The 26,512-nt window shown below is 48.5% G+C and overlaps 1 protein-coding gene across 12 annotated transcripts in view; it reads right to left on the minus strand.

The window, feature by feature from the left end:
• ACTR3C (actin related protein 3C) overlaps positions 1-26,512 on the minus strand; it is a 340,014-nt gene that overhangs the window by 71,065 nt on the left and 242,437 nt on the right. Inside the window, exon 1 of one of the 12 annotated variants that reach the window (XR_008536304.2) lies at positions 21,313-23,177. The exons of the other annotated variants lie outside the window; for them this stretch is intronic. The gene's annotated coding sequence lies outside the window, so the exon portion shown is untranslated. Of the gene's footprint in view, positions 1-21,312; positions 23,178-26,512 lie in introns of those variants that run through there. 12 annotated transcript variants of the gene reach the window in all.

Raw genomic sequence — 26,512 nt, forward strand, 5'->3', positions numbered from 1 at the left:
AGTAAGGTGGTATTGCATTGTGGTTTTAATTTGCATTTCCCTGATCATCAGTGATGTTGAGTATTTTTTCATATGTTTGTTGGCCATTTGTATACCTTCTTTTTAAAATTTTCTATTCATGTCCTTAGCCCACTTTTTGATGGGATTATTTGTTTTTTTCTTGCTGATTTGTTTGAGTTCCTTGTACATTCTGGATAGTAGTACTGTGTCAGCTACATAGTTTGCAAATATTTTCTCCCACTTTGACAGCACATGCATCTCTTGATTTCCATTTCTTTTCAAGAAAATAGTGACTTGCTTATGAAAGGCATATACCAATCATAAACTGAGCTGGAACTCTCAGTGGGGTCTTTATCCTCCCTGCCCTGGTTCTTGACACTCCCCTCCCTGCTGTGGCTATAAAGCTTCAGGCCCAGGGAGTAGCCGGTGTGTCTCTTATGCCAATTCCTCTTATGTGACTCTTTCAGCAATTTAACCTTTCTTTTTCTATTTTCTTAAAGCATTAAATGGAGACCTATAAATGTTACTTCATGGATAGCTGCAAAGATTAAATGAATTTATATTGGAAAGTTGTTTAAAACAGCCCAGCTGGTAACAAGAACTGTGTAAGTATGACCAATTGTTTCTGTTTGGTCCATTGGTCTACTTATTCTGTCTCCGCATCCATGTGGGGTATAGTCATCAGAATTACTAAGACTTTATAATAAGTTGCCATCTAGTTAGACAGAAATGTTCCTCTTCATGATTGTCTTGTTAGTCTTGGTGTTTTAATGCTTTCATAATATTTGCTCCTACCTATTTTACTAATTAATATATGCAGAAACTCACAACTCACACAGTACAGATCACATAAAATACCATCTTCATCCTTCCCACCCTATTTCCCCGAAGGTTATGACATGCATCTGTTGAGTATATATGTTCTCCAGGTCTCTTTCTCTCTCTATATATCTACATATCTATATACATAGAGAGATATATATATAGATATCTATATAGAGAGATATATAGATATCTCTCTATATAGATATCTATATATATATCTCTCTATCTCTATATAGATCTCTATATATCTATCTCTATATAGATCTCTATATCTCTCTCTCTATATGTATATATGGAGATAGATAGATAGATAGATAGATAGATAGATAGATACATACATACATACATACATAGATATATATTTTAGAGACAGAGTTTCACTCTTGTTGCCCAGGCTGGAGTGCAGTGGCACAATCTCAGCTCACTGCAACCTCCTCCTCCCAGGTTCAAGCAAGTCTCCTGCCTCAGCCTCCCGAGTAGCTGGGATTACAGGCACCCATCACCAGACCCAGCTAATTTTTTGTATTTTTAGTAGAGATGGGGTTTCATATTTATTTAAAAATAACTTACTTTTAAATAAATTAAGTAACAGCAAGTTTTTCCAGACAGGAATACCAATTTCTCCTTAGGATCTTTAATGCCAAGGATGTAAAACTAATGGATGTGGGGAGATTTTTAGCTAAGAAATGAAAGGTTTTATTCTGGATCTTGGCCTTTACACATTGCAATTATTTTGCTGAAGTTCATTCATGTATTAATCGCGATGAGTACTGAGACCCTATCTTGTGTAAAGGTAAGTATGGAAAAGCACTCGTCCTTGAGTCTTCTAGGCTGGTGGGCACGGCCGACACTTAAGTGAATAACTGATGTATAAAACACTAAGTGTGATCACAGATATAGGTCCAGGGGCTGCGGAACAGGAGCCGGAGCCACGGAGAGGAGCAAAGGAGACGACAGGAGGAAGCGCAGGCTTGGAACATCCTTGGTGGAGAGCACAGATTTAGAGGAGAAGGCGGACCAGGAGTTCCCCCACTAAAGGGCATCCTAAACAGAAGGAAGGAGACAAAGGCAGGCAGAGGACCATGGAAGGCCATGACGGTGCCTGAAAGCAGCCACGATCCCAGCGTCACAGACCAGAGTCAGGGCTGTCAGAGAGGCCGCCCAGGGCACGAAGGAACGTGCTCGCCGCACAGAGCGACTTTACATTTAAATTCTTTCTTTTGGGCAATTAAGGGACCACAGAGGACATGAGGCTGAGGTGCAGCTACTCCAGGGTCTCTGCACCTGCAGATATGGGCCCGAGATGGCAGCAAAACGGGGAGCAGGAGGACCCACGGGAGGGTGGATGAACCCTGGATTCTGCAAAGTCACAGTCGTCATGTCTCACAGTTGCTGGCAGGGACTGCGTGAGCGTGTGGATCCCCCGGCTCTCTCTGTGCCAGACAACCATACCCGTGGGAAGAGCCATCACTTACCACTCTGCAAACCACATTAAGTGAGGGCCTGTGACTTCCGACAGTTGCTTTCCTTCATGTTGCTCTGATGGAACCACCAGGGACATCAAGCCCAAGCCCTTGGGCTCATTAGCATGGTGCTGGGACAAGTCCCCCAAACAAACGGGCACAGGTTCCAGGCTATTTTTATTTCCGTCTGACTCAGCACAGCCTAATAACCCTTGGCGTGCAATAAAAAACACCACACTTGCGTGCAAGAGCCTATTGACGTCCCGTAATATCAGGGTAGGCAGCCACCTGCTCTCTTCCAGTGCTTACTGTTGGGCTGGAAGAATGATACTGGAAACAGTGAGCCAACTCTGTGATGTAAGCCTCTCAGCAGGGAGATCTGTGCAATTCATGCGTTACAAATGCACAATCAGGGAGCTTTCTCATGACAAAAAGGAATCAAATCCTGTCTATTATTGAGAAGTCCTCCTTTAGGTGAGCAGCAAAGCGCAGGCGGCTTTGCAAAGCAGCAGCATGCTGTTAGCAAGGTCTGGAGGGCCACACCTCTGGATAGGATGTTTGTCATGATACAAACATATAAACTAACACCATGGATAAGCAATTGATTCTTCAAAGAAGAGCCTTTCTCATGAAAATCCTGAAATAATATATGGAGTTTAGGGGGAATGAACAGAACTGCAAGCGGATATAAGCTCTTCCATCTTGCCAGTTTTCCCTTATGTAATAATTTCCTTCTATTGACATAAGGAATAATGTTTCATAGCCTACTGCTTTTCCTCCCCAAGCCTCACTGCACTTTTGCAATGCCAGGAAACTCTAATCAGTACACTCTGCCCTCTGGTGTCCACAATCAAAAAGCACATCACCCTGTTTTTTTCCCTCCAACATTAGCATGTGTACCAGGCACGTGGATGAAAATTATTAGCTACTAGGGGGATTGTATTTGTTTGCTTAAAACTGTTGATTTTTCTGTTTTCAAGGGATCGAGATTTTAGACTAATTTAACTAGCTGCATTTTTCCCTTGTATCACACAGGGAAGCTGAAGAAAGAAGAAAGCCCCCTCTCTTTTCCCCAGCAGTAAGACAACGGTGTCCTCTTTTTCTCTCATTTGAAGACATCCTAGAACATAACTTATGTGAAGGCTTAGTATAAAATACGGGCACAAACAGGATCCAACATAATAAAATGTTTTTAGCGGAGGAAAATGATATCTGGCATTTGTTTCAAATCATAGTGGTAGTGAAATGGATGAAACGAGATTGCCGAAGCCTTGATAATTATACAGCTGGGTCATGGGTACAACCGGCTTATTGCCTAATTCCCTCCACTTTTCCGTATGTTTGGAAATTTCCAGGAATCAAGTTTTTCCCCATCTTAGTCTGATGCAGACTGAGCTACTATGTCTGAAGGATAAAGATGTGACATTCTAACATGTGAACCAGGGCAGTGGAAGGAATACGGCTTTAGAAATCAGAAACACGTGAATTCTCACCCCGCTTCGAACTCTCGCTGACTGCGAGGCCTTCGGAGGGTCACTCCATCTCTCTTCATCTAAGCTAGTTTCCATATTTGTAAAATGAGAATAATGAAACCTCCCACACAAGGTTATTCCGGGGATAAAGAAAGGGAAAATGCCTGGCACACAGAAGGCAAATGACGTAGCTTCCCTTTCTCCTTTTTCCAGCAGCCCTCAGATAAATAAATCCCAATGGTCAAAAAAATACAACCAGTATGAATAACTCATTAGGAATAACCCTGGCAAACCCTGATTGAGACATTTTGTTTGCTCTATTTCAGTCTTTCATGGTGAAATTCATCATAACATCATTCCACCTTTATCAGCAAAAACCAAATAAAATAGCATGCATGCACATACATGATAAGCTATTTTATACTGTATGTTGTCTTGATTGGTTTTATATTCAAGCGTTCCTGCTCAATAGCACTGATGTATCTCAGGCCTCTGTTATTTCAAAGAGGATGGATTAAAGGCAATATGAAAGAACAGCTATTAATGCCATACTATCTTTATATAATACAGTTCATCTGGCAATTTCCAGAGTTTGGCCCATGGGTAATTCACTTATTGGGAATGGTTTGAGTGAACACTACAAATACAGTTTCCCATACCTTCAATTAACCAAATGATGTGAAGAATTATCTGTACTAATTTAAATTTTCTGTTAAACTAAGCATTAAACAGAGGGCTGTCTTTGTTTATAGTGGATTTTAATGAAGGAAACTGACTTAGCTATTTTCCTTAAGAATTTTGCATGACCTCATTAATTAATTATGTCATTCAGGAAAAAAAATCTTAGAGAAGCAAATATAGAGGTTGATGGAAAATTTGACAGCATGTATATTAGCGGCAAGCGTTTTGCCTATTAGCATGTCATCTAACTGACCACATAAAACACTTAAAATTTGTCAGGACCTTTTAAAAATGAACAAAAATGTCATAAAATAATAGATGCATCACAACTATCTTCTGAGAAATAAATGCATTTATTTGTCTCACTTTTTAAAGGAGAAAATCAAACCGAGGCTTAAGGTTTTCTTCCATATAATTAATTTGTGACCGAGCCAGGATTCAGAGCCAGGTGGTCTGACTGCCTAAGAAGCTCTTTCTGCCACTCACACCCCGCCAATCTCTGTACACAGTGAACGACACAGTCCACAATTACCTGATACCTCGGTATGGGGCTCTAGGGAAACTTTCTTCTCTTTTGCTGCCTTACCTAAATTCCTGATAGTACACAGTGAACGGCACAGTCCACAATTACCTGATACCTCGGTGTGGGGCTCTAGGGAAACTTTCTTCTCTTTTGCCGCCTTACCTAAATTCCTGATATCCACTCATTGCATATGAGAAACTGTTTTGTTTTGTTTTGAGACGGAGTCTCGCTCTATTGCCCAGACTGGAGTGCAGTGGCACAATCTCGGCTCACTGCAAACTCCGCCTCCCGGGTTCACGCCATTCTCCTGCCTCAGCCTCCGGAGTAGCTGGGACTACAGGCGCCCACCATCACACCCGGCTAATTTTTCGCATTTTTAGTAGAGACGGGGTTTCACTGTGTTAGCCAAGATGGCCTGAAATCTCCCAACCTCGTGATCCGCCCGCCTCGGCCTCCCAAAGTGCTGGGATTAGGGACGTGAGCCACTGCGCGCGGCCCCATAGTTCTTTTTTAAAGTTGTCCAAATAATTGGGCATTTTGCAAAGCTACCTTTAAGAAGATGCCACTTGAAGGAGGAATAAACACTGACTTGATTAATTCATCTAACTCTATCAGACACAGGAACACTGATTTGTTATTAAATGAAGTATCATCAAAAGAAGATAAATAACCAATGGTCCATGACAACCTAGCTCTCAGTCGGGTTTAAATTTTTGAAAAAATAAAATACTGTGCTTAATTCCAAATAAGAATAAAAAATATAAATAATGGGCCAAAGACTTTTAAAACTATAATTTGAACATTCTCAAAAATTATACTTTATTTTCAGACTCTGGAGTCCACAGTTTAACTCTTGAAAAGTAGTCACTAGTGCATGCTTGTATCAAAACATCTTATGCACCCCATAAATATATACTAGGTGCCCAAAAAATAAAAAATTAAAAACTTTAATAAAAATAGCCACCAGAAAACACTCTTCATTGAATTAGTCCTCTTAATTGATTTTTTGACTTTCATATTTCTAAGTCGATATGTTTTAATGATTATGCAGGCTTTCCATTCAGAATATGGAAATCATCTGGAATTTGGTTTTAGGGGACTCTCTCTTGACCCAGCCGTGCCCTTCACTATTTTACAGTCCAATTATCTTCCTCCCACGGGGGCTGGAGCCCTGTGCATTACTTATGGGACAGGCTCTTAGATGTGTGGCATTGACATCTTTGTGGCTGGGTTTTTACCTGTCTCATAAAAGAGGTGTGTGCATGCCTGTGTCTGTGTCTGTGTGCATTTGTGTAAGTGCACGGGAGACCAAACCTCAATGTAATTTGACAATTCTCATAGGTTAATTTCCAATCATCAGACTTTAAAGCAGTGAATTAAGCCTCTGGTGGCCCAATTTACTAAATTTCCAACAGTCAACATCTAGTCTCCAAGTGTCCTTCAGACCTAAGACCCGCCCGGCGCCGAGGCTGATCCCGTGGGCACCTGTTTGTGGGCTTAGCGGCATCTCTGCCTCTGGCCTTTATTCCCCCACCTGACACTCAGCAGCTGCTGTCTGGGAAGAGGAGGGCCTGTGCAGCAGCCCGGAAGAAACCCCCACACTCGTCCCCCTGTGCTACGTGCCTCGGGTTCGTGTTAATCTGACTTTGGTCACCTCAGCCTCAACCACACCTGTGCTCCTGCCAAAGTCACCCTCCCTGCAGACACCAGCTGCCCTCCAATGCCGGGGCCACTGGGCCCTTTCCCAATTCAGGTTACTTGTCTGCTATGAGCCTGCCTTTTTTGCTTTCTTAGAGGTAGCTTTCTCCTGGATTCTAACACCATCTTCTTCCCATCCTTTTTTCCAGGCCTTCCCTGAGGCCAGAAGCCTGTAAACATGGGAGTCACCCAGCTTGTTCTCCAGCCCTCTCCTCTTATTACACCGCCCATTTCTTCTGGGTAATCTCTCGATTCTTATTGCTCCAAGAATCAACAATAGAATAATAACCTCAAAATACAAACACCTCCACCACAGGATTGCTGTGTCAAGCCGATGCCTCCTCCCACAGTGGCCTGTGTTCAGCACAAATGTTGACACCCCTAAGGGCATCCTGGAGCTGCCCCTTCCCTGCTAACCTCTCCTTTCCCAACTAAGCCATCGCCAAATTCTGTTCGTTTCATTCAACTTCAAACGAGTCTCCTGCCAGGCACGGTGGCTCATGCCTGTAATCCCAGTACTTTGGGAGACCGAGGTGGGAGGACTGCTTGAGCCCAGGAGTTTGAGACCAGGCTGGGCAACATAGGAAGACTCAATCTTTATAAAAAAAAAAAAAACAAAAAACCATGAGTGGGTGTGGTGGCATGCACTTGACAGGCTGAGGCAGGAAGATCGCTTGAGCCCAGGAGTTTGAGACCAGGCTGGGCAACATAGGAAGACTCAATCTTTATCAAAAAAAAAAAAAAAAAAAACCATGAGTGGGTGTGGTGGCATGCACTTGACAGGCTGAGGCAGGAAGATCGCTTGAGCCCAGGAGTTCGAGGTTGCAGTGAGCTATGATCATACCACTACACTGCAGCCTGGGTGGCAGAGCCAGACCTCACTGCAACCAATAAAACAAACAAACAAAAACTCTTACACTGCTCTCCTTCTTTCCAGCAACATTACTGCTTTTTGGAAAATACTGAAATGGAAGCAGAAAAACAGAAATCCACCCAGTGGCACATCCAGAGGTCATATCTGCTTGTATTTTTTTTTGTGTGTGTGTCATTTCTTCCAGTTACTGTTCCACTTCATTGTTTTTGTGAGGAGACCATCATAGCCAAGATCTTGCCTTGCTCTTCATCAAGGTCTCTTGGTCTATGCTTCTCGACATCCCCTCTCCCTCAATCAAACCCCTCTAGTCCAGTCTCTAGAATGAAATAAAAATAAACAATGGCAGCCTTGCAATGAGTCTCATGTGTCTGCTTCCAATTTTCAAATGACTCCCTATGACCTTAAAAAAAGTCATCTGAGGCCTGAGCCCCATGCAAAAGCTCCATGGTGCCCTGCCCATCTCCTAGGGTCATTCTGAATGGCTTTGCCCCACATGCACGAGTCTCCAGGCCCACTTACCTCCCTGAATACTCTGAGCTCTCCCTGTTGCTGCTGCTTCTCTGATAACCATGGGGTTGTTGCCTCCACCTGAGATAGCTTTCTCCTCCTTCTCAAGGTTATCTCCCATTAACTCTTCAAGAATCATCCTAATCATCGAATCTCCCAGAAAACTCTCCCTGACACCCTTGAAGCTGAATGAAGTGTCCCTCCTCTCGCTCCCATCGGCTCCTTTGCATTTTCTCAGATAACAATAAGATAAGGCGATGTGTTTGACTTGAAGGCAAGGACTGCTTTATTTATGCAGTACCATGTATTGAAGCCCTAGTACTTGTGAAACGATTAATATATAGGTTTAAAAAAACTAATCAATGTGTCTTCCTATTAGTTATTGGATATAAATTTCTTACCATGTGCCTCCAGCCCTGTGCTGCCCAATATGGTAGCCACTAGCCCCATGTGGCTGGTTATTTAAATTTAAAATAGATGAAGATTAAATAAAATTTAAAATTGAGTTCCTCAGTCTCACAGGCCTCATTCCAAGCACTCAACAGCCATATGGGGCAAGCGGCTATTGGATTGGATGGTATAGATAGAGAGCCTTTCTGTCACCAGAGAGTGCTATCCAACTGCACTATTCTAGACTCTTCATGGGACAGACCCAGCTCATTTATTTGCTCACATGACTGTCTCTCCCCAGACTGACGCTCAAAAGCATTTCTGTATCCCATGGTGTCAGCCTTGCATCAGGCCATGGTTGGTATCGAGTAAAAGTTTGTTATAGATGAATGAATAAAATCTTTATTGCACAATATCCACTATGATTTATCTTCCCTGTTCAGGAAGGTGACCTTGCCCTTCTACATGAGACTCTCACTTTCTTCGGTCCTACTCTTGTCTCTGCCAAACTCTAGCACCCTTGAAGGTCCTGCTCAGGAGCCCCTTCCCACGCACCCCTCCCACCACTTAAGCTCCCTCACGCACTCCATTCACAATGGCAGTTTCCCATGTGAATGCCTGCAGGGCTGACCGCTGCATGCCCCTCAGCTTGGTGGGTGTTCTTCGTGGCATAGAGCACATGCGTGTTAACCTGGCTCCAGGGCACAACGGCAGAGGGCTCTGTTCAGTAGGGACAAGTCCATTTAATTGCAATGTGGCATCATTGTAAAAAAATCTGAGGCTGGGCACAGTGACTCACACCTGTAATCCCAACACTTTGGGAGGCCAAGGAAGGCAGATCACCTGAGGCCAGGAGTTCAACACCAGCCTGGCCAACATAGTGAAACCCCATCTCTACTAAGAATACAAAAATTAGCCAGGCATGCTGGTGTGTGCCTGTAATCCCAGCTACTCAGGAGGCTGAGGCAGGAGAATCACTTGAACCCGAGAGGCAGAGGTTACAGTGAGCTGAGATTCTATCACTGCACTCCAGCCTGGGTAACAGAGAGAGACTCTGCCCCAAATTAAAAAAAAAAAAAAGTAAAAAAAAAAAAACAAATCTGAACCTAGCCGTGGCTGGTATTTCAGTAGTCACAAAAGTGTGAAGGTGAGGCTTAGAAGAATGTGGGGGTCTCCAACAGGAAAAATTACGGGTGTTCTGGGCCTGCTTAAGGCCAGTGGGATACCAAGGCGGCTTCTTAGGAGGATAAAACAACTCACCTCCTGAAGCCCTCATGCAGGCCCGTCAGAAGACATCCTTGGCCCCCAGGAACTTGCCCCATTTCCTGAGGAAAACCCAGTCCCTGAGCAAAACCTGAGTCCAACTCAGGGCCTCTATGCCACTGATGTCCGTGGAACACAGGACTCAGGCTTCTCCAAGGAGCTCTAGGGGCTGGGTGACAGGCAAGTGTATTTATACCATTGGCCTGGTCCTAATTTGTGCCTTTTGCCATTATACCTTGACGGACAATTTGCATACAATTTCTGCTCTCGGGGGTGGGGGTACTAGGGCCATGGTGTAACTGCTTACGTAGTGGTATTCAGTAGGGCCTGGCCTGTGCACCCGGCCAGTGAGGACAGCAAAGAGGACAGAGCTCCACTTCACTGCTGGTTGTGTTTTCCTTGGGCCCTTCCTGTTTTGTTCTTACTGGGGGGAATGTTGGAATGGAATGTGGGCACTCGGGCTGTATTGTTTTCACCCTGTATGGCAGCCAGTGATGGGAGGTGTCCCTGCTTGCTCCCAGGACCCTCAAAGAGTGATGGGAGGTGTCCCTGCTTGCTCCCAGGGCCCTCACAGCCTTGCCCCTTCTTCCGGTCTATTTCATCTCTGCCTTGTTGGAGCTGGTTTAAGTGGCAGTGATGTCTGTCCTTGCAGCTGCTGCTCATCACAAGCAGCTATGATTACAGGTAAGATAGTGACGATGGTGAGGATGGTGTGTCATGATAATGCTATGGAAATTCAGATGCAGGAACAGTCACCCATTTAGGGAGTTGAGACAGGTAGATGAGGTTGCTGCTTTGGAGGTGACAGCATTAGAATGGGACCTGAAAGGAGGGGTGCATTTTGAGAGGAAGCTCTTGTAAGGAAAAGGCATTTGAGGAGGAGACACTGCAAGGTCTGCAGAACCACTTTGTCCTAATGGAGATTCCCTCCCTGGCCAGTCCTGTTCCTGTCTGTGCAACGGGCTTGCGGTGCAGGCCCTGACAACACAACTGACTCCAAGTGGCTGGGCCATGTGACCAGTGCTGGATCAACCAGAAACCCTGAATGAGATTTCACATGTAGACCCTGGGAGAGAGCATGCCTCTGTCTTCCTCTCTCGTTAGGAACTGTAAAACTTCATGAGCTTAGAGCAGAAACTACCTTTGCTATCTGCTTGAGATTAACACCCACAGAGGAAAGTAAATCTGACAGTTAGGGAGACAGATAGAAAGAGTTCTGGGAATATCATGTCAGCACCACATCTCAGATAAGACTGAAGTCCCACAGCCTCTGGTCTTCAGTTCTAAAGAACAATAGGTTACTTTAGTAGAGGTAGTGGTTTGCTATACAATTTGTGCCTTTTTTTTCTCTGTAGGTCGTTGTGGAATGTGTCTATCACTGAGAGCTGAAAGAAAACTGACCAAGACAAGTTCAATGGCCATGAAATGAACCATGAGCAAATGTCCAGAGGTGGGAAGGCATGGGGTGGATTCCGGGCACTTGACGCTGCCCAGCTTGCTGATGTGCAAAAGGTCCTGCTGGAGACTCACAGAAGAGTGTAGCAGGGAAGAGCTCTGGTCAGATGGCAGGACGGGCCAGTGCAATGATTGTGAGGGCCCCAACAATCAAGACCAGGAGGTGCTGCTGCTGTGTGGTGAGCACATTGTCAGCCTGAACGGGGAGCGGGACAGAGGTGTATGGGGGTACAGGGTGGATGAGTGTCCCTCCCTGCAGCAGGGCTCTGTTTGTCCTGCCATTGAACAACTCGGTGGGTTTTCCCCACTCTGATCAGCCCAGGACTCTGCTTGCTAGCTGGGTTGCAACAGCTCCTGGACCCTTTTCTTCTCAAACCAATTATCTCTTCCTGGGCTTTGCGTTTGCTCTAGGGCTCTTCTCACTCTTGGATGCTCTAGCTGTGCTCTGTCCCTGGAGGCTTCCCGAGACTCATGAGTATGAGCTCCTGACATGATTCTCCTTCACTGTCTTTTTTATTAGGGTTTCATGCAGACTCTCATGCACCTGCCGTCGGAAGATTTGAACTTTCTTCTTGGAAACCTAATACCCACAGTCCTCCAGGTGGGTCCTAAGGATCTTAGGATCCATGATGGGGGTCCTAAGCCAGGGGGGGGAAGAGGGGCTGGCTCTCAGTCCCCGCCTCGCGGTAGGTGCCTCCCCCCGCTGCGATGGGGGTCCTAAGAGCCAGTGGGGGAACAGGGGCTGGCTCTCAGTCCCTGCCTCGCGGGGGGTGCCTCCCCCTACTGCGATGCGGGTACTAACAGCCAGGGGCGGAAGAGGGGATAGCTCTCAGTCCCCACCCTCCCGGGGGGTGCCTCCCCCTCCTGCGATGGGGGTCCTAACAGCCGGGGGGGGAGAGGGACTGGATCTCAGTCCCTGCCTCGCGGGGGGTGCCTCCGCCCCCAGCGATGGGGGTCCTAAGAGCAAAGGGGGGAAGAGGGGCTCGCTCTCAGTCCTTGCGTCGTGGGGATTGCCTCCCCCACTGTGATGGTGGTCCCAAGAGGCGGGGGGGAAGAGGGCTTGGCTCTGAGTCCTCACCTTGCGGGGGGTGCCTCCCCGCCCCTGCGATGGGGGTCCCAAGAGCCAGGGGGGAAGAGGGGATGGATCTCAGCCAACACAAAATGGGGGGCTTTTATGTTCAGGTTTTGCCCAAGAATCAGGTTATTTGCTTCTTTTACTAGCAGGGCAGTTGCTGCCAAGGCCCTCAAACAGGGGGGCCATCCTTTAGAAACCCTGTCTAGTTGTTTAGAGACGTAGGCTACCGGCCTCAGCCAGGGCCCCACAGTTTGGGTTAAAAGTCCAGCTGCCATCTTTGCTCTCTCTGACGCATACAATGGAAAAGGCTTTGTCAGATCAGGTAGCCCCAGGGCTGGGGCTGCCAGAAGTTTTTCTTTTAACTCATGAAAAACTTGCTGTTCTTGGGATCCCCATTCCAAAGGTTCCCGGTCCCCGCCCCCTTTGTGACCTCATACAAAGGCTTGGCTAATACTGCAAAGTTTGGGATCCACAGTCTACAAAACCCCACAGCTCCTAAGAATTCTCTCACTTGCCTTCTGCCCTTAAGCTCCGGTAGATTGCAAATAACCTGCTTTCTTTCTGTTCCCGGGCTGCATTCGGACCCCTGTCGGATAGTAAATCCCAAGTAAGGTACCTGCCGTCGGCAGATTTGAGATTTCTTCTTGGACACCTAACACCCACAGTCCTCCAGGTGGGTCCTAAGGATGTTAAGATCCGGGAAGGGGGTCCTAACACAGGGAGGGGAAGAGGGGCTGGCTCTCAGTCCCCGCCTCGCAGGGGGTGCCTCCCCCGCCCTGTGATGGGGGTCCTAAGAGCCAGAGGCGGAAGAGGGGCTGGCTCTCAGTCCCTAACATAGCGGGGGGGGGGGGGGTGCCTCCTCCTCCTGTGATGGGGGTCCTAAGTGCCAGGGGGGAAAGGCGGGCTTGGTCTCAGTTCCCGCCCATCGGGTGGTGCCTCCCCACCCTTCGATGGGGATCCGAAGAGCCAGGGGGGAAGAGGGGCTGGCTCTCAGTCCCCGCCTCGTGGAGGGTGCCTCACCCCGCTGCGATGGGGGTCCTAAGAGGCAGGGGGGGAAGAGTGGCTGGCTCTCAGCCACCACAAAATGGGCGGCCTTAATGTTCAGGTGTGGCCCAAGAATCAGCTTATTTGCTTCTTGTACTAGTAGGGCAGTTGCTGCCATGGCCCTCAAACAGGGGGGCCATCCTTTAGAAACTCTGTCTAGTTGTTTAGAGACATAGGCCACCGGCCTCAGCCAGGGCCCCACAGTTTGGGTTAAAAGTCCAACTGCCACCTTTTCTCTCTCTGACGCATTCAGTGGCAAAGACTTTGTCAGATCCGGTAGCCCCAGGGCTGGGGCTGCCAGAAGTTTATCTTTAAACTCATGACAGACTTCCTGTTGTTGGGATCCCCATTTCAAAAGTTCCAGGTCCCCGCCCCCTTTGTGACCTCATACAAAGGCTTGGCTAATACTGCAAAGTTTGGGATCCACAGTCTACAAAACCCCACAGCTCCTAAGAATTCTCTCACCTGCCTTCTGCCCTTAAGCTCCAGTAGATTGCAAATAACCTGCTTTCTTTCTGTTCCAGAGCAGCGTTCGGACCCGTTGGATCGTGAATCCCACGTAAGGTACCTGCCCTCAGAAGATTTGAACTTTCTACTTGGACACCTAACACCCACAGTCCTCCAGGTGGGTCCTAAGGATCTTAGGATCAACGATGGGGGTCCTAAGCCAGGGGGGGAAGAGGGTCTGGTTCTCAGTCCCCGCCTCGCGGGGAGTGCCTCCCCCCTCTGCGATGGGGGTCCTAAGAGCCAGGGGGCGAAGAGGGTCTGGCTCTCAGGCCCTGCCTCGCGGGGGGTGCCTCCCCCCCTGCGATGAGGGTACTCACAGCCAGGGGCGGAAGAGGGGATAGCTCTCAGTCCCCACTCTCGTAGGGGGTGCCTCCCTCTCCTGGGATGGGGGTCCCAAGAGCCAGGGGGGAAGAGGGGATGGATCTCAGCCATCACAAAATGAGGGGCCTTTATGTTCAGGTTTTGCCCAAGAATCAGCTTATTTGCTTCTTTTACTAGCAGGGCAGTTGCTGCCAAGGCCCTCAAATCGGGGGGCCATCCTTTAGCAACCCTGTCTAGTTGTTTAGAGACGTAGGCTACCGGCCTCAGCCAGGGCCCCACAGTTTGGGTTAAAAGTCCAGCTGCCATCTTTTCTCTCTCTGACGCATATAATGGAAAAGGCTTTGTCAGATCGGGTAGCCCCAGGGCTGGGGCTGCCAGAAGATTTCCTTTTAACTCATGAAAAACTTGCTGTTCTTGGGATCCCCATTTCAAAAGTTCCGAGTCCCCGCCCCCTTTGTGACCTCATACAAAGGCTTGGCTAATACTGCAAAGTTTGGGATCCACAGTCTACAAAACCCCACAGCTCCTAAGAATTCTCTCACCTGCCTTCTGCCCTTAAGCTCCAGTAGATTGCAAATAATCTGCTTTCTTTCTGTTCCAGAGCAGCGTTCGGACCCGTTGGATCGTGAATCCCACGTAAGGTACCTGCCCTCAGAAGATTTGAACTTTCTACTTGGACACCTAACACCCACAGTCCTCCAGGTGGGTCCTAAGGATCTTAGGATCAACGATGGGGGTCCTAAGCCAGGGGGGGAAGAGGGTCTGGTTCTCAGTCCCCGCCTCGCGGGGAGTGCCTCCCCCCTCTGCGATGGGGGTCCTAAGAGCCAGGGGGCGAAGAGGGTCTGGCTCTCAGGCCCTGCCTCGCGGGGGGTGCCTCCCCCCCTGCGATGAGGGTACTCACAGCCAGGGGCGGAAGAGGGGATAGCTCTCAGTCCCCACTCTCGTAGGGGGTGCCTCCCTCTCCTGGGATGGGGGTCCCAAGAGCCAGGGGGGAAGAGGGGATGGATCTCAGCCATCACAAAATGAGGGGCCTTTATGTTCAGGTTTTGCCCAAGAATCAGCTTATTTGCTTCTTTTACTAGCAGGGCAGTTGCTGCCAAGGCCCTCAAATCGGGGGGCCATCCTTTAGCAACCCTGTCTAGTTGTTTAGAGACGTAGGCTACCGGCCTCAGCCAGGGCCCCACAGTTTGGGTTAAAAGTCCAGCTGCCATCTTTTCTCTCTCTGACGCATATAATGGAAAAGGCTTTGTCAGATCGGGTAGCCCCAGGGCTGGGGCTGCCAGAAGATTTCCTTTTAACTCATGAAAAACTTGCTGTTCTTGGGATCCCCATTTCAAAAGTTCCGAGTCCCCGCCCCCTTTGTGACCTCATACAAAGGCTTGGCTAATACTGCAAAGTTTGGGATCCACAGTCTACAAAACCCCACAGCTCCTAAGAATTCTCTCACCTGCCTTCTGCCCTTAAGCTCCGGTAGATTGCAAATAACCTGCTTTCTTTCTGTTCCCGAGCAGCGTTCGGACCCGTCGGATGGTAAATCCCACGTAAGGTACCTGCCGTCGGAAGATTTGAACTTTCTACTTGGACACCTAACACCCACAGTCCTCCAGGTGGGTCCTAAGGATCTTAGGATCAACGATGGGGGTCCTAAGCCAGGGGGGGAAGAGGGTCTGGCTCTCAGTCCCCGCCTCGTGGGGGGTGCCTCCCCCCTCTGCGATGGGGGTATTAAGAGCCAGGGGGGGAAGAGGGACTGGCTCTCAGTCCCTGCCTCGCGAGGGGTGCCTCCCCCCCTGCGATGGGGGTACTAACAGCCAGGGGCGGAAGAGGGGATAGCTCTCAGTCCCCACTCTCGTGGAGGGTGCCTCCCCCTCCTGCGATGGGCGTCCTCAGAGCCAGGGGGGGAAGAGGGACTGGCTCTCAGTCTCTGCCTCGCGGGGGGTGCCTCCGCCCCCAGCGATGGGGGTCCTAAGAGCAAAGGGGGGAAGAGGGGCTCGCTCTCAGTCCCCGCGTCGCGAGGGGTGCCTCCCCCCCTGCGATGGGGGTGCAAAGAGCCAGGGGAGGAAAGGGGGAGGTTCGCAGTCCCCACCTCACGGGGATTGCCTGCCTCCCTGCGATGGTGGTCTCAAGAGCCAGCGGGGGAAGAGGGGTTGGCTCTGAGTCCCCGCCTCGCGGGGGGTGCCTCCCCCCCCCTGCGATGGGGGTCCCAAGAGCCGGGGGGAAGAGGGGATGGATCTCAGCCATCACAAAAATGGGGGGCCTTTATGTTCAGGTTTTGCCCAAGAATCAGCTTATTTGCTTCTTTTACTAGCAGGGCAGTTGCTGCCAAGGCCCTCAAATAGGGGGGCCATCCTTTAGCAACCCTGTCTAGTTGTTTAGAGACGTAGGCTACCGGCCTCAGCCAGGGCCCCACAGTTTGGGTTAAAAGTCCAGCTGCCATCTTTTCTCTCTCTGACGCATACAATGGAAAAGGCTTTGTCAGATCATGTAGCCCCAGGGCTGGGGCTGCCAGAAGATTTCCTTTTAACTCATGAAAAACTTGCTGTTGTTGGGATCCCCATTTCAAAAGTTCCGGGTCCCCGCCCCCTTTGTGACCTCATACAAAGGCTTGGCTAATACTGCAAAGTTTGGGATCCACAGTCTACAAAACCCCACAGCTCCTAAGAATTCTCTCACCTGCCTTCTGCCCTTAAGCTCCGGTAGATTGCAAATAACCTGCTTTCTTTCTGTTCCCGAGCTGCGTTTGGACCCGTTAGATCGTGAATCCCATGTAAGGTACCTGCCGTCGGAAGAGGATTGAACTTTCTACTTGGACACCTCATACCCACAGTCCTCCAGGTGGTTCCTAAAGATCTTAGGATCCCCGATGGGCGTCCTAAACCAGTGGGGGAAGAGGGGCTGGCTCAGTCCCCGCCTCGCGGGGGGTGCCTCCCCACCCTGTGATGGGGGTCACAAGAGCCAGAGGGGGAAGAGGTGCTGGCTCTCAACCACCACAAAATGGGAGGCCTTTATGTTCAGGTTTTGCCTAAGAGTCAGCTTTTTTGCTTCTTGTACTAGCTGGGCAGTTGCTGCCAAGGCCCTCAAACAGGGTGGCCATCCTTTAGAAACAGTAATATTATTAGTAACAGCAGCAGCATGTATTCACTGGGCACTTCTCAGTACCTGGCCTCATGGCTCCCACTTTGTAGGCGCCACTTGGATGAAGAGAGGGCAACATTGCAACTCTCCATGCTCCTGCAATATCCATGGCTATTCTGTAGGTGGGTACAGCAAGCACTGGTCCTATTGGTGATGAGAGTAATGGGATCAAGTAGACAGTTGAAAGATTTAGACTTTTTCTCATTTATCAGGAAAATCATGTGAAACTTAAAAAATTTTAAATTACAGTTGAAACAGTACAAAAGTAATAGAGTATATAAACATATTTGTAGAGGGAAGCTAGTTAAGAAATCGTAAAGTTGATAGATCCCAAGGACACATTAACAGAATGTTGACATTATACCAATGAAAAACCAAGGTGGAGGAAAAAAGATGGGTTGGTTGCCAAAGACATAGCGGATGATGAAATTGGCCCTTCCAAGGCTGGTGGACATCATGGGTGGTGATTTGCCAATCTATCCCAGTTTTAACCAATTTGCTGCTTTAAAATCCTGTTGTCATCACATTTGTATTGCTAAGAAGCCACGTGTCACTGAAAAGGAAGGATAGAGGAACACACTGTATAACCTTAAAAAAACTACTGCTCTAATGGTACAGAAGGCCTCCAAAGCCCTTTAAAAAACTAAAAAGAAATGTTCAAGCAGGCGGATGACAAAGTTCAGTATTTTAAAATTAGCCACAGTTAATCCAAATGAAAGTTAATAAATTCCACTAAAAGTCACTTCCAGCAACAATTCCTTTAAGAGTCAACTTATTTTTAAACCTACACAATGAATTTTAAATCAGAAGGGCTATTGATTCCTCAGGGGAGTTGCCCAAGTAATTGACTTTATATTTAAATAAATCTAAGATTTACAAGGAAGTGGATAGAGAAGACCCTCTGGTTTTATTTCTATTTTGAAGTCAGACTTTGCATGTTAGTACTGACCCACCAAAAACAGGCTTTCCTGTGGAGCCACACAGTTGGGAAGTCCCTTTGTTGCCTGTGTAGTTTGTGCATTTAGACCATGCATTATTAATTCTAGCCATTCTATCTCCGCATTTTATTTCTCTGTGTTAGCCTTGTTAGACTACCATAAATTTTATTTGGGTTGTGACTGGGTAATTGCCCATTCTCAGTCATACTCAGGCATGTAGGTGTACACACATGCACAGAAGCCAAGAACTATATTTCTCAATTTCCAGACAGAAGGACAACAGGTACAAAGCCCTAAGGATTATAAAGGTATGCTGCTTACCATCATCTTAGTGACCAAGGCAGCGAAGCTGTTTCTGTACCTTGGAACAGTCTTCCCTGACAAGCCAGAGAACAGCGATAAAGCCACCAGCCTTGGGATCAGGACCGAAAAGGCAAGAGTGATGGAGATTTCTCCTGCGCTAAGCCAAGAGAAGGTTTCAGCACCTCAGACAGCTCCCACCGAAGTAGCCGCGCTCCCAGCTGCTTGCAGATGTTGAAAAGGAAAGCCTCGGTTTGTCTTGAGGTTGTCAGCAGTTGCAAGACACGTAATAAAATGCAATGTGTTCCTAATTCATTGCATATCCTCAGCTTTAAATTTGGGTAGCAAAATGATTACTCTAGATTCTTCAGCCTTGGCAAGTATCTGTACCTAAAAAGCAGTTTTTCTACCTAATGTCTTTTTTTGTTTTTGTTTTTCAATACACCTTAAGCAAATTGAAGCTTTTGTTCCTGGAGGAAAAGTGGTTTGATATGTTCATCTATCTTTTAGTAAATTTGGGGGCATAACTTTTCCAATTCTGAGGAACTTTTCTAAGAAGAGTGCATAAAAGTTTGTTGTTGTTTTTAAAGGATGCAACATTCAGCCTGTGTCATGAGTTTAATTATACAATTTAAAGGACATATGTGCAATGAATTTTGCAGATGTGTGCCGGATATATATGTGCAGATAATGGGCAAGTATATATGTGTGCATATATATATCGGGAGTATACTATATAAACACACAATACACGCCCACCCACACACACTGTGTATTTTCCAGAAAAAAAAAAAAAAAAAGCATGTCAGGACTTACATCTAAGTTAGAGATGCTGTTTAGAACCCCATTAAAAAATGTACATGTTATATCCCTGATTTGTTTCTCAGGACACCTGTATTTATCTGAGAATCATTTCTAGACACATGTCACAATAAAAAGAAGGGCATGTATACTCTCCAAGTTAAGATTTTTAAAAAAAAGATGGAGACCATCTGAAATAAAATTCAGAGCTCTTGCCTTTCCTTTCTCCTAGCGACACCTAGAGCCTGTTGAGAAAAAAACTGCACATTGTTCTCACTCCAAACATCCACAATTCAACAATTTTAAGTCAGATTTAAGGTAAAAAGTACATTTTTCCTGTTTGCATTGCAGCTTAACTGTCTTCCCCAAGATTCTCGGTAGTTTAATCCTCCAGAACTCTTCACCCTCCCCCAATTAAACCATTTGCCAAAGACTTCTAGTTCCTTGAACCAGATGACTGAAGGATCTGTCTATTTCCCTCAGGGCTTGGCCCACCAAAGTGAGGGACATGCCTTTGAATGACTATTGAACCAGGGGAGTCTGGAAATGATGCAGGAGAAAATCACAAAACCTCATGCAAAATCTGACGCAGGGCTGTAGGGGGTGTGTACCTGTGTGTGTGCAAACCACATCTCCCACAAAGTTTTGTGATCTCCATTAAAGTTTCCACATCCTTCATTCATAAAACAAAAACTATCAGTAACAACAGCAAAACCTCACTGATTTCATAGTATCTGGCAATTAGGAATTGTCCCTGGGAAATCACTCAATGTCTCACCCCCCCTCGACCCAAACACAACTCTTGCACTAAAGAAATACGAAACAGGGAAACAGCGTGGCTGGAGGCTGCAGAGAAGTAATGACCAAAACCACCTACTCAGTGCCGGGCAATGTACTTCCCTGGGTATGTCAGGGTAGACTAAGTGAGAGGCCGGTGGGACCCCTGTGGTTCCCAGGTTGAGCAGTTGTGAAACTCCTCAAAGGCATACATAGTAATTTCTACAAACCAACACAGCCTAGCTGTTATAAGAGCTGTACCAGCCAAGCCAGACCTGTTTCTCTGAGAGCCTGTCGGGGATTTTTCTCTTTTCCCTGGGAAAAGAAGGTCTCAAAGAAAAAGCACAGTTTCCTCCCTTCTAAGTCCTAGCAGCCGTCTGCATCCTTGAAAGGGATCCACAGGAGGTGGTTAAACGCATCCATCTAAGGTCCGGCTCCTGTCCTGCATGAGTCATTGGTTACTAGGGCGATGTGCAAATCCAACCTTTGAAACCCAGGCTTCCAGCCCCCATGAAGAGTAGGAAATGTGCTCTCGGAGAAGTTTTCACTGAACACAGTCTAAGGCAGAGGTGCTAGTCCAGGGCTGGGAGGGGAGGCAGACACGGCCTGAGGTCTCTCAGCAAAAGAGCTGGGCCCTGGGACAGAGGGTTGGGGCTCAGATGCCAGTATTTTGGTATTTTTTTTTTTTTCCGGAAAGGATAATCACCACCACCACCGCTGGGGGGAAAAAGTGTCTAGGAGAAGTAAGAAGAGGAACGAAGGAGAGGCATTTGAGTCAAGGGACAGAGTGAGTAGGAGAGGAGGGGCACGATGGAGAGATTCCAGACACAGGTGGGAGGGAGAGAAGGTACCTGAGGCTGTGTTCCCGGAGCACGAAATAAATAAAAAATAAACCAACTCGTAAGCACAGGCCGATCGAATTCTCTCCTTAGGAACCATAGCAGCATGCTGTTAAAAACAGACATCCGCGCATCCAGGGAACGTAAGGCGAATTCCAGATCCCAGCAGGCGCAGTACCCAAACCCCGCTCTCTCCAGCCACCAACTCCCGGCCGCCGCGGCTGCAGACACAGACCCGCTCCCTCCGGGACGGCGGTGACCGCGATCTGGCGCCACGGAGCCTGTCTGGGGGCGCCCGGAGAGTCGTGGGCGGGGGGAGGGCGCCTGATTCCCCCGCCCCCCGCACAGATGCCCCCGGCCGACGCGTCTCGCTGCGCGCTCAGCCCGGAGCCCCCGCCGCCGCCCCCCGCCCCCGAGAAGCTCTTACGTCCTCCTCGTCACCATCGCTCCGCGCCTGGTACTGGAAACGGGGCCAGCCATCCGCGCCGCCGCGTTCCCGGGGCGCCGCCGCCTGCGCCCGCGGGCCGAGGGGCTTGGCTCCTGCGCCGCCGTCCTCCTCGGGCCCCTGGCCGCCCAGGAGGTGACTCGCCTCCGGGGGCGCGGGGAAGGACCTCGAGGTGTTGATCTTGCCGGTGAACCTCTGGTACAGCGAAGCCATCGGGCACCGCGCTCCTGCTGGCTGTCTTTGGGGCTTTTTAATATTTTGCTTTCTCTCCGGTTCCCACTCCCCACCCCGCTCCAGATTAAAAAAAAAAAAAAGGCGGTGGGGAGGCAGCAGCAGCAGCAAGGCAAGCCCAGCGCCGGCGGCCGCTCCTCCCGCGCGCCACTCGCGAGTCTCCGCTGGCGACTCTGCCTGGCTCAGCCTCCTCCGCCTCCTCCCCGGCGGCTCGCGAAGTCGGGGGTCTGGCTGTGCTTTCTCTCTTTCCTGTTTTTATAATTTTTTTCCCCAACTCCTTGCCACAGCCACGTACGGCCTAATCAAAGAGACTGAAGGAAGAAAAAAAAACCAAAAACATAAAGCGAGGGAAATGCCTAGGCCCCAGAATTTGGCACCACCTAGAGACCGGCACACATTCCGAGCGCTCTCCTCGCTCCCCGCCCCCAGGCCCCTCGCGCAGCTCCTCCTCCACCCCGGCCCCTCCGCCCCCTTCCCCACCGGCCTCCTCCCCGCGCCCGGGACTGGCGCCTGGGTGGCAGGGGTTGGCAGCCCGGAGAGGGCACGGGGTCGCACAAAAAGGGTGCGAGTGTGCGTGAAGAGGGTGGAGGGGCGGGGACCACGCGGGTCGTGGGTGCGGGGGCGGTGGGGGACTCCCGGGAGCTCAGGGTGCTGCGGCCCCGCCGAAGGTAGTGCTGCCCGTGCCCCGCAGCACGCGAACGGACGGTGCAAGGGGATGCGGAGGTCGAGGCAGGCAGGCCGGCCAGGGGGCGACTGAAGGTGCAGCCGGCCCCGGGGCGCCCCAGCCACGCACGCGCTGCGGCGCCGGGCTCCCCGCGCCCCCAGCTCCTCTTGCCTAACTTGAAGCAACACCAGAGAGACCCCGAGGACCTGGGGTGCGAATGGGGCGTGGGAGAGCCACCAGGAGGGCGCGGGGTGGTCGGACGACGCTGGTGAGGAGGCCGCCCTCCCTCCACAGCCCAGCTGCCTCCGAAACCGCCCCTTCCCTTCGCCTCTCTCCGGAGGAGAGCAGGAAAGGTCGCGGGGCGGCACAGGACGCCCAGAGGCCCAGGCGCCCCTCGCGGGCGCTGCGCCCCGCAGAGAGCCCGGCTGTGACCGCGACTCCATTCTCATTATCATGAATGCAGGCGGAGGCTCGGCTCTCCGGCTGCCCGCAACTTTTCCAAAGCCTGCGCCTCACTGTGCCCGCCGAGAGCGAGGGAGGGCGACATGGCTCCACTCGCCGCGCGCTCTCGGGCTTGCCTCCTGCCCAGCCGCAGGAAGGCGCGCTCCAGCGCCCCTGTGTGGACACCCGCACCAGCGGGCTCCGCTCCTCCGCTCCAGGCCCGGCCTGGCTTCTCTTCCCCTCCCGGCCCTCCCGCGTCCTCCCCGGCTCCCTCCTGCACTCCTCTCCGTCCTTCTGGAGTTGCTGGGCACGCGTCTCTCTCGTCTCGTCCCCACGTCCTCCTTGCGTGCCCCTTCCAGCCCTTCCCGGCCGGGAAGGACCTATCACATCCAGAGAGCGAACGTGGGCCGGGAAACCCCAACTCCAGAGGGGGGACCTGTGAGACCCGCCCCTGCCCATTCCGCCGCCTCCTTCCACATGGAGGTAGGGCGTTGGCTTCATCTCCCAGGACTGCGTACCCTGCTCCTTCCGGGTTTCCATGCCTGTTTCCACTTAGGGTTTCAAAATAACAGGCTCGGCCGCCACGCACAAGGCTGACTGCAGGCTCGCCCCCAGCCTTGGCATTGCCCCAAGCCCAGAGAGAGGCCTGCCTGGGCCTGAAACTGCATGCTCCCTCTGTTTCCCTAACTGCGGGGGAGAATACTGGATGCCGGTGAACAAGTCTCCCGGGAAGAGACCTCCTTCAGTCCCTTCCCCCTGCCTCCCTTCCCCAAGCTTTCAATCCAGTGTGTAGTTTTTGGTTTAACCAAAATTTGTACCACGCTCATCTTCTGTTTACTCCACAGTAGTTACCCTTTACTATGAAGAAACATGAGTTTAAAAACACTTAAAAAAAAATAGCAAATACAAAACCAAGTAAAACCAGGATTCCAACAGCTAAGCAAAACTTGCTGCAGGGAGAGGCCAGGCAGGTGGGTCTGGGGTGGGGAGAGCTTCAGCTGCTCCATTTGACTTTGAAGACAGAGGCAACAGAGCCATAAAACTAAACTTTAAAAGTCACCACAATTAGATAGATAGAAAACCTTGCTCTCAACCCCCTCCTCTGCCCCAGCTGTGCTTTTGATGGGAGGAAGCTGCCTCTCCTAACATGGACATGAAAGAAAGCTCATGCTATTCACCGCAGCATCGCGATCCTGACATTTCACTAAATATAGATGCAGTTAGGGTCCCACTTATGTAATATACATATGCTATCTATGAAATATACATGCATATTTTTACACAAACTAAATGTCATACTAATATAGTTTATACAAAATACAATACTTATGCAGAATAGTTTATGTATCATACATGATACTTCATAGATGTGTGCATATTAATCATAGATAGAATACTATTGGGATAAAGCATATGTGCCACTTTTAAAAATTATATTCTCAAGGCATTGTAGGTAACTATAATCTAACCAAAGTTTAAAATCTCAATTAAATTATCTAAGAAAATATGATAAGCGATTTCTGCTTAAAATTATAAAATGAAATCACCATAAAACTCATAAGCAACAGGGGAAAGAGTTGAAGTAAAAATTTGCGCTGGGAAGCAAATCTCACAATTAAGCAGAAGAAACGGAGGGCAGGGGAGGAGGGCAGGAAAGAGCGAGCGTTTGAAAGATGCAGGTATGAAAGGAGCCGGAATGCTGGGGAGGACTGGAAACAGCATGGATGAACACGAGGATGTTCCTCAAGGATGATCCAGATGGAGCGCCCTTTACCCAAATTGAAAAGCGCTTGGCTATACTCTTGCACCTTGCACACTGAACGCGGTGCTTCCAGGGACATTTTAAAGAATGTTCTGGCCGGGCGCGGTGGCTCACGCCTGTAATCCCAGCACTTTGGGAGGCAGAAGCGGGTGGATCACGAGGTGAGGAGATTGAGACCATCCTGGCCAACATGGCGAAACCCCATCTCCACTAAAAATACAAAAATTAGCCGGGTGTGATGGCGGCGCCTGTAGTCCCCGCTACTCAGGAGGCTGAGACAGGAGAATTGCTTGAACCCGGGAGGCGGAGGTTGCAGTGAGCCGAGATCGCGCCACTGCATTCTAGCCTGGTGACAGAGCACGACTCCATCTCTAAATAAATAAATAAATACATGTTCTATACCTCGTGTGTATGTGCATGCATGTTTATGCACCCACACATCCAAATTTGTGTTAAGCACGGATACACACATTGCAGTCGAGGGTGTGAGGACACTGTGGTCCTACATATAAAAGATAAAAAGTGGTTAGTATGTTAGAATAAGTGAAGTGATACAATTTTAAAGACTGGCAAGCTATGGCATGTTATGTTTATGATGTATAATCAATTCTTGTCTCTAATCACCTTTCACCTCCCCTTATCCACACACACACACACACACACACACACACACACACAAACAAGGAAAAAGATACCCCGAAGAGGAGCAAAAGTACCCAATGGGCATTTCAAAATAGGTGCAGTGGTTCAGAAGGAAACATGTCAATATTTCCCTCTACTCAATTTCTCCTTGAACGTCTGAAATACACTGTGGTGATGAAGCAGATTTTTATTCCTACTTATTGGGTAAGTGTGAGAAAATATTTTTGAAAATATTTTGCAAATTATTTAATGTCGAGTTTAATTCTTCCATGCTGCTCCAAACCAAATGCCCCCAACCCATTTTTCTATCTAGTTTCATATGATTAGTGCTTCCCTATTTATTACAAAGGTGTGGGTGTGTGTTTATTTTCCCTAGAACAAATTTACAAAACAAATATAAGTCATTGGGATTAGGCAGATGCTGCAAAATCTGTTGGATAGTCATTTTTAAAATGACAATGAAGGCAAATTTTTGGTCTACCTGCAAGCTAAGCATTGTAGGAATAACAAAAGTACATCCATTGAGTTTAGCAGCCTGAGCATGATTTTTATTAGCTAAGAGGTTTTCTTATTTCTGAGATAATTATATCCTGTAGTTGACTTCCCTTTTCTCTGGGTGCTGAGGGAGAAGGACAGAACCATATTTAAGACTGTTTTTTCTTTTCCAAATACTAATATTTGAAGAAATGAAATGGCTAAGTTAGCATACTCTGAAGGAAGGTCTTCCCTAAAACAGTGGACATCACTGTCTTTTACATATTATCGGCTTGAACTCATAAACGGGGAGATATTTTTAAAAATCTGGGTAGCTTGAGAAAACACAATGCTAAATGCACAAATAGAAGGCATATTCTCCACTCTGAAAATCTGTTTCTCACTCTCTATCTCTCAAAGCATGTTTGGTTTCTTGTTTCCATTTTTGTTTTTTGCAAGAGAACTGTCCACTAGGGGCTGGGTAGTAAGACCTTTTACACACCTTCAAACAGGAAATATCCAGCACACACACACATACACACACACACAATAATTGCTATTTCAGGCTTTTGAAAAACAGAGTTAAAGTATGAATTGGGTCAATTTGGGCTTTTCAACTTAACACTTAAAAATTATGTTTTATGTAAAATCACTTGTTGTAACCCAATAAATAGGCTTTCTCTAACATCAGTAAAGTTAAACTTCAATCTCCCAATAGCACATGTCTCTGCATTTTAGCCCTACCATTGTGTCACTGCTTGGATCTTACACAGTTCAAAACATACGTACAACTAACTACACTAGTGTCATGTACACAAACACAGTGGTTGATTAACACGAGTATTAAGGTTTATCGCCAGGTGAGCTGCACAAGCTTTTGATCCTATGCAAATGGCTGGTGCCAACCTCATCCCATGTTTTCTCTGTGGCCCCCCGGAGGGCTGCTCACAACCTTACCACCTTCCTCT

The sequence above is a fragment of the Pan troglodytes genome, chromosome 6 (assembly GCF_028858775.2).
Source record: "Pan troglodytes isolate AG18354 chromosome 6, NHGRI_mPanTro3-v2.0_pri, whole genome shotgun sequence".
In the NCBI taxonomy this organism is placed as follows: domain Eukaryota; kingdom Metazoa; phylum Chordata; class Mammalia; order Primates; family Hominidae; genus Pan; species Pan troglodytes.